At 32.2% G+C, this 14,510-nt stretch overlaps 1 long non-coding RNA gene across 1 annotated transcript; it reads left to right on the top strand.

Moving 5' to 3' along the window:
• The first annotated feature begins 12,315 nt into the window (after window positions 1-12,315).
• On the top strand, window positions 12,316-13,990 carry LOC149796844 (uncharacterized). The gene is made up of 4 exons (XR_016421476.1): window positions 12,316-12,352; window positions 12,692-12,790; window positions 13,178-13,265; window positions 13,854-13,990. It is a non-coding gene; the product is annotated as an uncharacterized LOC149796844 (long non-coding RNA).
• Window positions 13,991-14,510: the final 520 nt, after the last annotated feature.

The following is a 14,510-nucleotide window of genomic DNA, read 5'->3' as shown; positions in this document are numbered from 1 at the left end:
CTAATTTGTTTTTGTACGATGGAATAATTCCATGATAATTTTGATTATTAGTGATGAAATCACCCTTGTTAGGTTCTGGTGACACCGGTTGTATTTCTGGTTCTATTTCAGGCCAACCTAGAACTGTTCTAATCGAAGATTGAGAGATATCAACGATATATGGCGATTTTACCTCAATAATTGAAGTTAGTGTTGGCTCATGTGCAGATATTTTTATTCCTGGTTCATTATCGCCTGTTAAATTCTTAATTTTGTTTAATATTTCATCATTAATTTGCTCAATCCGATAACTACCTGTTGGTAGTCCAATAACGATCCAATCTGGAGTACCATCTGGTTTGTTTTTATTAGCAAAAACAAATGAATTATTCGATAATGAGCTGCCAAATGATTTTGATCTGATATTGGGCCAGCTATGATAAACTCGCAATTGTGATAGCGCAATTTCATCAACAGATATCGGAATCGGAAAAATTACACTAAATTCTGGATTAGTTGAGCTCGCCGATATCATTGTTGTTCGTCGCAGATTTGTGTTCGTTACAATCTGTTCCAGCGACATTATTATTAATCATCACTACAATAGCAGAAAATTCATCATCAGAAATAACTCCGTCATTTAGAAATTCCGATAACAACGAAGATAATGTTGCATATGCAACTGTTGCCGCGTTAAGTTTATTTATATACGAAGTTAATTTTGTGTTCGCGCACGACGATATTTTTTTTGCAATAATATTTAAAACGCCAGCAACTGCCGTAATCACACAAACTGCGATGACAGTGGTTGGTATCGCGGATAATATTATTCCTGCACCGGCAACAGCGGCGCTAACTGAATAAACAATTACATCAATGACAACCAATCGTCGCTGGTATTTTTTTATTTTTGCTAAATACAGATCTATGGTGAGTTTTAACGAATCCTGCCATGATCTAGCTTGGTTGTATCTGTATTCGGTCATTATTTAATTTTCAAATATCTTCAAATGATGGAATTTTAGTGATAAATTCTACAAACCACAAATATATAACTGAATCTGTTGTTGTTCGATCTGGTGGTTCTAGCGTAAAATTTAATTCAACATCTTTGTTCGTTATAATAATGAAGGAATTTGGATAAGTTTTGTCACTAAAAATTATCTTAAATTGTGGCGAAGAAAAAACAGTTCTTCTACACAAGCCAATAATTGGCGACATATAAGTAAATTTATTATCGGTTGGAGTCCAGGTACCTTTTCCGGACGCCACAGTAAACGTTAAATTTTTTATATGACTTTGTTCTGTTCCAGGTGGAAATTTAATAAGTTCATTTTTGGTATTAATTTCATTAATCTGCCAGGAAAATTCCTTAATTCTCCTGATAGATTCATTAATAATTTCAATATCGCCTCTAATATCTTTAATGAGTTTAGCTGAATCTTTGTTATCCTCGTTGATTTTTCCTTGAGCTATTTCAAAATTATTGTGTAAGCCAGCAAAATCACCCTGAATTTTTGTAATAATTGCATTCGCTTTATTTATCTCATCGATAGCATCATCAACTCGTTTAGCAGCTGTATTAATTGCTAAATCTGTTTCAATTTTTGTTTGAGCGATTTTATCAACAATTTTTTTATTTGCCTTAACAGTTTCATTCAATTTATTAAATTTATTTACATGACTAGTAAAATCACCTTGAACTTTTGTAATTTTTTCGTCAGCTTTACTAACAGTTCCTCGTAAAGTAGTAAACTTGAACTTTTGTGATAATTGCATTAGCTTCACCAATTATTTTGTCAGCTTCACCTCGCAAGGTATTAAATTCAGTCACATGTTTAGTAAATTCACCTTGAACCACTGCATTTTTTTCAAGCTGTTGTAGCATCATTTTTAAATTTTTCAAATTCTTTTCCAAATTTTTCAACTGATTTTACATAATCTTCGAAAAGTTCTACAAGCCTTTCTTCAATTTTTTTAACAAGATTATCTTTTTCTTTTTTAACATCTTCGTTAATTTTACTAATTTCTCCGACAGATTTTGCAACAGTTTCTCGCAAGGTAGTAAAATCACCTGTAATTTTTTCGTCAGCTTTAATAACAGTTTCAAGTAAAGTATTAAATTCAGTTACATGTTTAGTAAAATCACCTTGAATTTTTGTAAGATCATTAAAAGCTTTTCTGGAATTTTTTCGCAAGTTATTAAATTCAGTCATATGGTCAGCAAAATCACTTTCAAATTTTGTAATTTTTTCGTTAGCTTTTTTAATTTCTTCTTTAGCTCGCGTAATTTTTTCCTCATTTTTTGTGATAGAATCAGCTTGAGCTTTTTTAATTCCTTCGAAAGTTTCATGCATTACTCTGCCGATATTTTCAAGAATTGATTTAGAATCTTTTTCAAGTTGGGCTCGATTTTTTTTATTTTCTTCATTATCTCGCTCAATTTCTTCTACAGTTTTTGCAACAGTATTGTGTAAAGCAGCAAAATCACCCTGAGATTTTGTAATCGCCAAATTAGCTGCAAAAATTTTTTCGTCAACTTTTTTGGTAAAATCATCTTGAGATTTTTTTATATCTTCGTAAGCTTTTGTAATTTTTGCATTAGCTGATTCAACAGCATTTTGCAAGTTAGTAAAATCACCTCGAGATTTTGTAATTTTTGCATTAATTTCATTAATAAATTTAACCTGAGATTCTTTGATATCTTTACTAATTTTATTAATTTCTGCATTAGCTTCATTAACAGCTTTTTGTAATTCAGCAAAATCACCACCACGAGATTTTTCAATTTCTTAACTTTTTTATTAAAATCATCTTGAGATTTTTTAATTCTTTTGTTAGCCTCAGTAATTTCTGCATCAGCTTTTCTAACAGTTTCTTGCAAGCCAGGAAAATCACCTTGGGATCGTTCAATTTCTTTCTTTCCTCGTTCAATTTCTTCATTAGCTCGCGCAATTTTTTCATTAGCCTCATTAACAATTCCTCGTAAATTAGTAAAATCAGATACATGGCCGGTAAAATCACTTTGGGATTTTTCAATTTTTCCTTTAATATTTTCTAAATCTTTTCTTAAACCATTAAAATCAGTTATATGGCAAGTAAAATCACCTTGAACCGCTGTAATTTTTTTGTTAGCCTCACCAACAGTTGTTCGCAAATTAACAAATTCAGTTACGTGGCTAGTAAATTTACTTTGAACTTCTGTAATTTTTTTTGTTAGCTTCACCAAAGGTTCCTCGTAAATTAGCAAAATCAGTTACATGGTTGGTAAATTTTTTATCAGCTTCACTAACAGTTGTTCGCAAATTAGCAAAATCAGTTACATGGTTGGTAAATTTTTTGTCAGCTTCACTAATTTTTTGTCAGCTTCATTAACAGTTGTTCGCAAATTAGCAAAATCAGTTACATGGCTAGTAAATTTTTTGTCAGCTTCACTAACGGTTGTTCGCAAATTAGCAAAATCAGTTACATGGCTAGTAAAATCACCTTGAAACTTATTAATTTTTTTGTCAGTTTCATTAACAGTTGTTCGCAAATTAGCAAAATCAGTTACATGGCCAGTAAAATCACCCTGAACTTTTGTAATTTTTTTGTCAGCATCACCAATTTTTTGGTCAGTTTCACTAACAGTTGTTCGTAACTTATTAAATTCAGTTACATGGCCAGTAAAATCACCTTGAGCTGTTGTAATTTTTTTGTCAGTTTAACCAACAGTTGTTCGTAAATTAGCAAATTCAGTTACATGACCAGTAAAATCACCTTGAACCTTACTAATTTTTTTGTCAGCTTCACTAATTTTTTTGTCAGCTTCACCAATTTTTTGTCAGCTTCACTAGCAAAATCAGTTACATGGCTGGTAAAATCACCTTGAACTTTTGTAATTTTTTTGTCAGTTTCACTAATTTTTTTGTCAGTTTCACCAATTTTTTTGTCAGTTTCACCAATTTTTTGTCAGCTTCACCTCGCACTTCAGTCACATGTGCCCGCTGAACCACATCAGCAATGTTAACATTACTCGTTTTTAATTTTCCATGTTGATCTTGAAAAATAACAATCTCGTCAGGATTTATTTCTGAGATCGATAATAAATTGTTAAGGTCATCTTTTGTTGCAAATTTTGATAAATCAACATCAGATTTTTTTCTCTTATTAATGACCTTCCAAAAATGTCAACCATTATATTTATCTGATGTGTATTTAAGTACGATTTTGTGATACGGCAACGATGATTTTGATATCGCATCAAGAACATTAATTTACTTCACTGCCGCAGATTGGTGGATCAGTTAAAGTTTGTGTTGGTAGTGTTGAATACCAAATTGGAGTTTTTAATTGTTTTGCGTAATTGATAAATTCATTTGGTGGAGCCAGCCCGTACGAGTCAAAATATATAATTTCACGCGGATTAATTCCATATGCTACCCAATGTGTCCCTGGCCCAATACTGTCATCGAGATTTATAATTCCCGTCTCCAAAGAATTTGGTTTTGCTGGTAATTGATCTCGCATAAATATTCCTCTAAAAAATTTAATCTTCTTCCTTTTTACTTCATTAGATAGATCTAAATTTGACATCGCTACTGGTATGTTCCTGGTAACCTCAGGCCGCTGCCGTATCCTAAGTAAGTTCCTGGCAACCTCAGGCCGCGACCTTTTTTTTTTTTTGCTGTATTTTCCTCCTGTTACTTTTTGTGCTAATTTGCTACCTGCGTATCCAACCGCACCTAATGCAGCAGCTTTTGCTATAGCCGGAGCAGCGGCAGCCATCAATCCAGGAATTAAAGCTAACAATGGGAAAAATCCACCAACTTTAACCATATTTTTGATAGCTCCCGGACTGAGATTAACGCTAACTCCAGTGTTTGCCGATTTGGCCCTATTGAAACGTTTGTGTTGAGTTTTAGTTAACGATAATTTATTTGGTCCACCATGAATTTGTGAGTTTTTTAACGTTAATTTTATCGAGTTAGCTTTTTTTGATTGAAGTTTTTTTATCTGACCCGGGGTCAGAGTCACACTAATATGATCGTATGGCATTATATTTATCGCAGGAATTTAAATTACAAATTACATATTTTCCACAGGTGCGTCAACAACTCGCATTCTGCCACTAATTCCCTCTAAAATCATGGTTTTGTCACTGAGAATCACAGCAATAACTTTAAAACCAGCAGCTGCCGTAATTCTTGCTTTAAAATGAATATCTACGACAGATTGTTTTACCAAATCAAGATGTTTCAGTGAAAAATAATAGATCGGGTAGCGCATATTAAAATCTAACTGCGATATTTGCAATCCCGTATCAATATTTTGATCTCGCCCCATATAACTTAATATTCGATGATATGCACGAGCTGTTGAATAAGTTGCAAAATTTACTGATATTTCTTCAGTTGGTTCCTGCTGCCCATTAATTCTCAACGAGACATTGGTAGCTGCAACGTTATCAAATATCATATGACTATGTGTTTGATCGTATCTGTTATTGTTTTGAAAAGCAATGAAAATGTGTCGTGGTGCCGAAACGCCCTGTTGAGCTGCAATACGCCAGGTGTAATCACCATTAATATTTGTTGTTGTAGTATCGGTTGATGTTGTTAGCCACGACATTATTGATTTACCACCACTATCCATAAATGACATTAGTTTTTCTTCTTCAATTACTGATGGAACTAGTGCTGGCATCCATAAGGTAAATTTAGTTAATAAAACCTTACCAACATCAACAACAGTATTAAGGTCCCGCCAGATGGCATTATTGCTACCATTTCGAATAAGAGTTAAAGTGTGTTTCGCTCCAAAAATTACTTTTCTGAAATTTCTGCAAAATCCAAATATATGCGATAAGGGAATCGTACATGAAAATCTTCTATTACCCCCTATCAGCATTAATCTTCGTGTGGCGAAACCTAAGTTAAAATTGGCGTTAACACCTGTAATTACTGGTGCATTAGTGGCATTAGCGTCACCAGCAGCTCTTCTTGGTATAGCAGAAATAAATTGCACATGTTCAGCTGCATCAGAATTATCCTTGGCAAACATCATGGTAGGGCCAGCCGATCTAGCAAAATCATCTGAATATCTCGCTAGACCTATAATTGTTGTAGCTAAATCAACATCATTAGTAATTGACTCAATTTCTCTTCCATCAATCATATATGTGGCGCTCTTGAATAATGCCCTAATTCCGTTATTTACAAAACCAATTTTAGCATCTGCGGCATATTCAGTATTATCCTCCTTCAGAATTTCACCAACAACTTCGATAAATGCCTCGGATGGAAGAAAATATCTTGTCGTGTCCTGAATCTGAATTTCAACACGATTTTGACTATTTGGTGTTACCGTGTCATATGAAAAATATGGATGATCGCGTAACGATGTGTCCTTGCCGACTGGCTCATCCATGTCAAACGCTTCGTTTGATACTCTTGCAAACATTTTATTATAATACTAATATTGTATTTATTTATTATCATCATCATTGTTATTATTATTATTATTATTATTATTATTATTATTATTATTATTATTATTATTATTATTTTATTGTTGTTGTTGTTGTTATCTCTGATTTCAATTGCTGTTATATCGTTCAAATAAATGATCATTAGTAAGGACCCTACATTACTCTAATTTGTCTCTGTTCAACAAAAATGACCGTATTAATTAGTTTTACATTCCTTTGTCATCAATCCAGGTAAATTAGAGAATCATCCTTATCTCCATGTTCTAATCAGATTAATAGTCCAAAATATTCTTGCATCTCTTCCGTTCTTTACTTTTTCCTACTTGAATGTAAGTAATTTTCTGTATATCTCTATTTTTATTTTGCATCATAAGTAAGTTCATATTCGTATCCATGTATGCATACAAAAATCGGTTTTGCTGTAACGAATAGTGAACAAAACTTCAACTTTCTTGAAAACAAAAATGTCACTCAGGCCATGCATATACGGTAAATGCGTCGAATAAACTCAACGCCATGTCGTATGAGGTGTCATCTTTGAGCAACATGAACGAGAGGTTGAAAGGACGCAAACACACAAAGGGACAAAAAAGGAAGAAGTGACACTTAGGGAGACAAAGACATCATATGGATTATCTAAGCCTAGCATCTGCGAGTACAGATTGGTGACCGTATATGGCATGCGACCTGGTTCAGTCCGCTTATTTACATAATTATGATGTGAATTTAACAAATGCTTATCATGCCTCAGCCCTAAAGGATATCGCACATGCCAGATATAAACATTGCATGTCCAGGGAGTTAAAAAAGATAAGCCACTGTCAACGATGTCAATGAATTCTCTTTTGATACCTTTACCTTATGATAACCACACACACAGACACACACACAGGTACACACACGCACACACACACAGATATATATATATATATATATATATATATATATATATATATATATATATATATATATATATATATATATATATATATATATATATATATATATATATATATATATATATATATATATATATATATATATATATATATATATATATATATATATACACATATATATATATACATATATATATATATACATATATATATATATATTATATACGCATATATACACTATTAGCAAGATTTACTACTTCAAGCAAAATAAAGTCTTGTTTTAATGACCTTACGTAGCCTAATGTAGAAGATAAACTCTTTATCAACTCTGAACATAATTGTTTATCGCTCGGTCCGGTTAATTATTTTTTATGTTGTAATATCCGCTCATTGTCTTATTTTGCATCCATATGTCCATTATTTTCATTCCAGGCTTCGCGAAATTATAATGCCCATTTACGAAATGTTATTGTCTTTTATTAGCTAGTTGTTTCTTTTCATTTGTATTAAAAATGCATATATTTCGCCATTTTTCTATTTCCTTATCTTTTCTCACATTCTTTATAATTGGTTGCTCTTTTTTATTTCCGTCATTCATTACGCCTACTCTTTAAGTTAGTTATCAACATTGATTGTACATTGATTTTAATTACTGAACTGACTGATAACATCGAAAACTAAATAAAATAGATTTTCAATAGAAATGTGTTTCTATAAATTCCCTTTCAACAAGGAATTGACTGTGTAGCTGGTTTTCATAGTACAAATAAGGCCTCTGTCTATGTCGAGGTTATTGTATTGCATTTATATTTGGAAACGTGTCAAATAGTGCAGGTAAATGAATATGACTTTAAGTACCTGAGAAACTTTGAAAAACTTTTAGTAATACCCATTGTAAATGTGCGATGAAGTGTGTGTTAAATTTTAATAAACGTACCAGTGTTTCAAAACTGGTTCAAAACCTTTTCCTCTACAATAAACCTTTCAATTTTAGTAATTACATATCTATCCTAATCCCATTGAAAGACGGGTATAGAAATATACTTGATAGTATATAAGATACAGCATTCGATTCGGTCTTTTGCTGAGGGTTATTTCACAAGTTTCATAGCCATGTAATGCTAGGAAAGACCTGGCGCATCCTGAAAGTCTCGGTCAAACAGTCTAAATATTTTACTATTGGGCATGGCATACAAAAATATCCGCACCTTATCTGTGTGGCTCCCGATGTACGTTTGATTTGCGTCTCATTAGTCATTTTAGCAGACGAATCTTCACAGAAAAGACTGGTTCCCATCACTCAATGCAACATTTGCTTGATAAAGATTTGAACTAAGCTCAAAGGTGTTTCCACAGATATGACCCAAACAAAAGTACTGACGTGCTCCCCTAAAATCAATCGGTGCTATACAAGAAGTATGACACATAGTTAACATACATTCATTCCTTTTATGCCATTTTCATCATAGGCGGCGAACGAGTCCGTTATGAAGCCGTAGAATTTATCAGTATCGTGTACCAATGCAGGCATAACGTGGATGTGCTCCACTGACAAATCTAAACAACCTTACTACAAATAATGTGGATATGTTGCCATATCTGTAAGGAGACCTCGTCAGTGTATAACATGTGCAGGAAAAGATAATCCAACCCACAAACCACCAAAACCCAAACAAACAAACAAAACCAAGAACATAAATACTGTAAACCTGGAACGTGTTTACCAGAACAGATATTAGAACTCCAATGTACTCGCATATGTTGTATCACATATCCTATACAATGTGGATCCGTCTGAGAGTAGGCGGAACCTTATTAATTACAGGGTGATGTCTGTGTAAAATAATTGAAGTAGTTTAGTTATTAAAAATTAATTAATAATAAATACGCAGTTAATAATTTCATTGCACATGTTTACAGCTGAACTTTAATTACTCATCGGGTTGCTATCACTAAATGTCTTGTGGAACGATATCCTCAACTGCTGAAAAATGTTGTTATAATATCAAAAGTTGTTTTCTCTCTATACATTTATCTATGCATATTTCGATTTATTTTTCACTCAGGCACATCCTTTTACACCATTAATTTCATCTCTTTTTCCGTCAAGTACGATCTAGCGTGGTATCTCGTCGCATGGTCCTTTTATTCCTCTCCTCTGAACAACATTTTCTGCATCAGAGTTCTGCATCATTTCGTTTTCCGATACGGAGCCGGCGCGTTTCAAATATGTATGAATATTTTATTTTTAATCATTCCGTAGCATATTTCTCAATGTCTGTCTCTAGAACCCTCTCCATCTCACTCTAGCTCTCATGCAGGTTAAAATTACATTCTTTGTGATGATTTTGTTTAATGTTTCTTCAAAACTGCTGTTTTAGAAATTAGTCCATGCATATGCATCGATTGCACTATCAATTTGTTATCGTTGGTATCTTTCATTCCCCTCCCCATATTATCATTTGGCTTGAACTGGATCATATATCTTGTCATACGGATGTTTCTTGTGCTTGGGTCTCGGGTGGACCTAGATCCATAATCGGTCATAATATTCTCTGCTAATGATTTCTTTCTAATTTCTCCTCGGTTTACCACTCAATTGCAGAGAAGCTTCAGGATCCACGTTCTTGCTAATCCTGGAATAATGGCATCATCTTTAAAAACGCTAAATATAGCTTTAACAATGATTGCTATGTTTCAGTTACCTTGTATTTTATATGGCGTTGCTTGGAAGTTATAAAAATGGTCTAATCATTTAATAATGTCTTTTCACAAAAGGTGAGTCTATTTGATAAAGTAATGACATATTAGCTGATAGTTTTAAGTTCATACGTGGATAGGTTGAAAGTATGCGTTTTAAACCACGCGTGTACCTTTTTTATGTACCATTACACATACTACCTTGTAAACAAATGTTTCTGCCGATTTAGTAAAGCAGGTGCATATTATATACGCAGATGTTGTGATAAGAATGATATTTATGTGGGTACAATGCATTATTCTAATATTAATATACATTCGTTTTAAACAACTACAGTGTTTTAAGCATATGTGCACCGACTGTCGTACAAAATAATGGATGCATAAAAATATAAGAAAATTACAGTTTCTATAATGTGTACAAATAAAACAATTATAATCTATACTATTTCTGAAAAATGTTCGAGTTTAAAATTGCCAAATGTTTCGTTCCGATTGTTAATTAATTAAATTAATATATCAAACATCCACCTTCATAGCACTCTGTATCTGTCTCTGACACTTTCTTTTTCACAACAATAATATGTTTTGCTGTCACTTTAAAGAGACGGTGGGCATATATGTATCTATGATATAGTATGCATGGGCCATGTTCGTTTGATAGATCTTTATGTGTTGCTAATATATAATGTGAAGAATCATAAAGGTTGGTGTTTGTCAAAATCATAAAAGTGATGTTTTGAACTTTGAAACATTGATGCGCTGGAAAAAGCTCTCCGTAATCACTTGCGAGAAAGAAAAAAGAGGTATGAAGATTTCGAGAAACATTTGCCAGAAATAAAAAAGAAGCGTCGGTAAAACACGTTTTTAAGAACAAGGCAGTCTATATATTGCAAAGTTTTCGAATCCTTTCAAGTCATCTCCAGATATAATCATTCATTTTCAGACAATTTCAGAGACTTATCAGTCTTGCAATATGAATTCAAATCTATAGTCCAACTAAATTTAGTCATTGATCCTACTAATATCAGTACAATATAGTGAGGGCATTATCAACATCCAAACTTTAACTTCAGTCGAACAATGTGTAGGCAATCCAAATATCGTATTTTGTTCTGAAATAATAAATACTTTTTTCCTGATCCCTCTTCCAATATTTATGATATTTTGAGTAAATACAAACGGATCGAATGCGGGTTCAGCTACTATATGGATAATGTCCTTTAATATTTAAATAAAGGAACCGGTATAGTCCAATTTAGCCTGCATTTGCAGTTTTAGATACATATGTGCTCACTTTACTAGATTAATAAGTCTGTTTATATAACAAAGTGCAGATCTTTAAAAAAATGAGTAATATGAGTTGTGTTAGAAGTAATAGAAGTTATCCCTTTTATTTTTTCTCATTGTTCTCTCTGTCGTTTCTTTATGTTTTGCATTATATTCGCTGATAGCCAGCTCCTAAAGTTTAGACGTGTCAGCGTGTTAATAATTAAATAACTGTAAAGTTATCTTCATGAGAAATTGTTCATTATAATTTTTTTTGTTCGAATGCTATGGTATCAACATACAAAACTATTTGGATGATTGATTTTATTCGTCTACTATCATACTTTTGATGTGCCACTTTACCCAACTTTGTTAACAAAGGAAGAAAGAAATAATCCATTTATCTGAATTAAGATGTACCGATCACTAATGTGCAACCACATTCAATCGAACAAACACACTCTAAACCATACCTTCTAGTCCATATTTAAGTTCCCTGGAGCCGATTGTGCATCCGCAATAATTTATATAGTTTTAGAATGATTTTCGGCTTTTTGTTAGAGAACCACTTGTAAATCTGCAATGCCTTTGTTCATATATAATTAACTTACTCAAAACCTATCTATGATATATGAGTAAAATCTCCTTAAGTGTACATATTAAAGGAGAATTCAGAACTGCAGATTTATGAATTTTTGTACGAATCAATAATGGAGGTCAAAGGTGTTTTTCGGATCTTTCAGACTTGACACACCTCTTTGATAGACTATCACCCATTCTAACTTCCGCCTAATGAATACACATGGGCAAATGGTATAATCTTGCATATCTGATTACATCGATTCTCAGAGAGAGAGATATATTTATTTGGTGGTCATTGATACGTATTGCGGAAATGACTATAATTTTGGTGTGACCCCATAATTATATAATTCCATATCGTGTGCAGTTCCTATATAATATTAAGGCAGCAATAATTTCCCAAGTCGGTCAGTTCTAATCAGGGACGATAGCATCAAGTCTACGATAATGGCAGGTAAGTGAAACACAGATACAATACTTAATTTGAGCGTTATTTATTTGAAATATAATCGTGTTTACCAATTATCAGAAAATTATATAAGACGTTTTAACATTGAGATATATGTAGACCATCTGGTTATTAAAGCTTTTAGTAGCGTGTATTCACTCATATTTTCAACAATGTCTCATCTCTTTAAAGCATCAACGAGTCAGAAGTATTCATTTACCAATATTTTCAGAAAAACACTACAGCTTGTAATGCCAAAGAAACATATTTCAGACTTCTTTAAATTAATGTAGAATAGACGTTTTAGCCACGTTAGTTATTTATAATTTTTTACTTCTTTCCTAGCCATGAACACGTTGTTAGTCCTCTGCATACTTGCATTACTTTCCACCGTTGGCATGGTCTCCGGCTTCATTGGAGGAGGTGGTGACAGCGGTTTCGGAAGTGAGTGCCTTATCATTATCATTCAACTCTGAAGACTCGTTTCATACACTTATATTAATACCCAAATACTAATAGACGTTTCTTCATATAATATTTTATTTCTTAGGTAGTAGCAATACATCATAACTATGAGTCAATAATGTCTGCTCTTTTACTATATTATTATCTCCATTTCTGGAAGAAATGTAATATCTGAAAACCATTTTGCATATGCATCACAAGAAAAACGATATTTAATCAAATTTGGAGATAGATGAGAAACATATTAGGAAACATATTTGGAAACATTTGTGAAAAGGTTCCCAAATAATTTTAGTTCTGTAATATTTCGGCAACATTCACACCCTCTGTATTCACTTCATCATCGCTACCTCTTTCTCCTTTCAGTTATCTTCCTGATTATTATCCTCATAATATTTATGCAAGGATCACATCTTGGAAAATAGAAAATAGAAAGCAGACATGGAAACTGAGGGTAAGCATGATTTGCATATATGAAACATGCATCATTCTCTGTGAATATGATCATAATTTCTGGAAAACAGTTTTAGAGAAACCATCAGAAATTGACATATTTTGTGTTTTTGTTTCAAAGCGAACGAAGTTTGAAAACAATAATTACTTTGTTTCATTAATTTTGCTTTTGACATTGGGGTCTTTGGACGCAATTTATCCAAGTCAATCAATTCATTATTTTTTTCATCAAAAGGCATTTCTATATCAAACTTATGCAATAGTCTAGTTGAACATGTTGTATTTAGGTTATCCTAAGAGACATTGAGAAAATACAAATATTCCGTCTCCTTTGTCGTCTGTCTCCCATTAAAGTGTAAGCTTAAATAAGATACATGTAATATATATTTGGTGCTATGACATCCAGAATATCATTGAAGGTAAATATGAACTTGTTCTTATACTAATCCACATTCGCATTTTATACAACTGCAATGTCTCGTCTCAATAACTTAGTTCTAATGTTGAAATTGTAACCGTATGTATGAAAATAGAAAAAGGATTACATCTTATACCATGATGGTTAATAAATGAGTTTCAATCTTTGCAGGAATACCAAGTTTCATAATTTGGATCGGCATGAAAATTGGAACTTTTCGAAGAAGACCTTATAGACGTACAACAAAGGCAGACTGTTTCAAGCATATTCGAATGTTATTTTTTAAATAAAATAGATTATTGTCAAAATGGGATATGTTATATTTATATGATAACACGAATAATATGTCCCTTTCTCCCACTATCTTTCATCCTGAGAAATTTTTTCCAATAGGAAAACATTCAGACACACATGAACTTGTACATTTATCAATCATATATATATATATATATATATATATATATATATATATATATATATATATATATATATATATATATATATATATATATATATATATATATATATATATATATATATATATATATATATATATATATATATATATATATATATATATATATACATATACATACATACATACATACATACATACATACATGCATGCATGCATGCATGCATGCATACATACATACATGCATGCATACATACATACATACATTGTTTGTTATATCTACATAGTAATTAAACTCTGTACATATACCTATGTACTAACTCTTTCCTGCTTAGTCATAGTGGGGCTTTTTCTGATCTTAATTTTGCTCTCATTACATTTCGTCATGAAGTAAATCGAGTTTTGCGTATATA

The sequence above is a fragment of the Sinohyriopsis cumingii genome, chromosome 6 (assembly GCF_028554795.1).
Source record: "Sinohyriopsis cumingii isolate HCF-2022 chromosome 6, ASM2855479v2, whole genome shotgun sequence".
NCBI classification, from domain to species: Eukaryota; Metazoa; Mollusca; class Bivalvia; order Unionida; family Unionidae; genus Sinohyriopsis; species Sinohyriopsis cumingii.
This window is presented reverse-complemented; position numbering and strand designations above follow the sequence as displayed.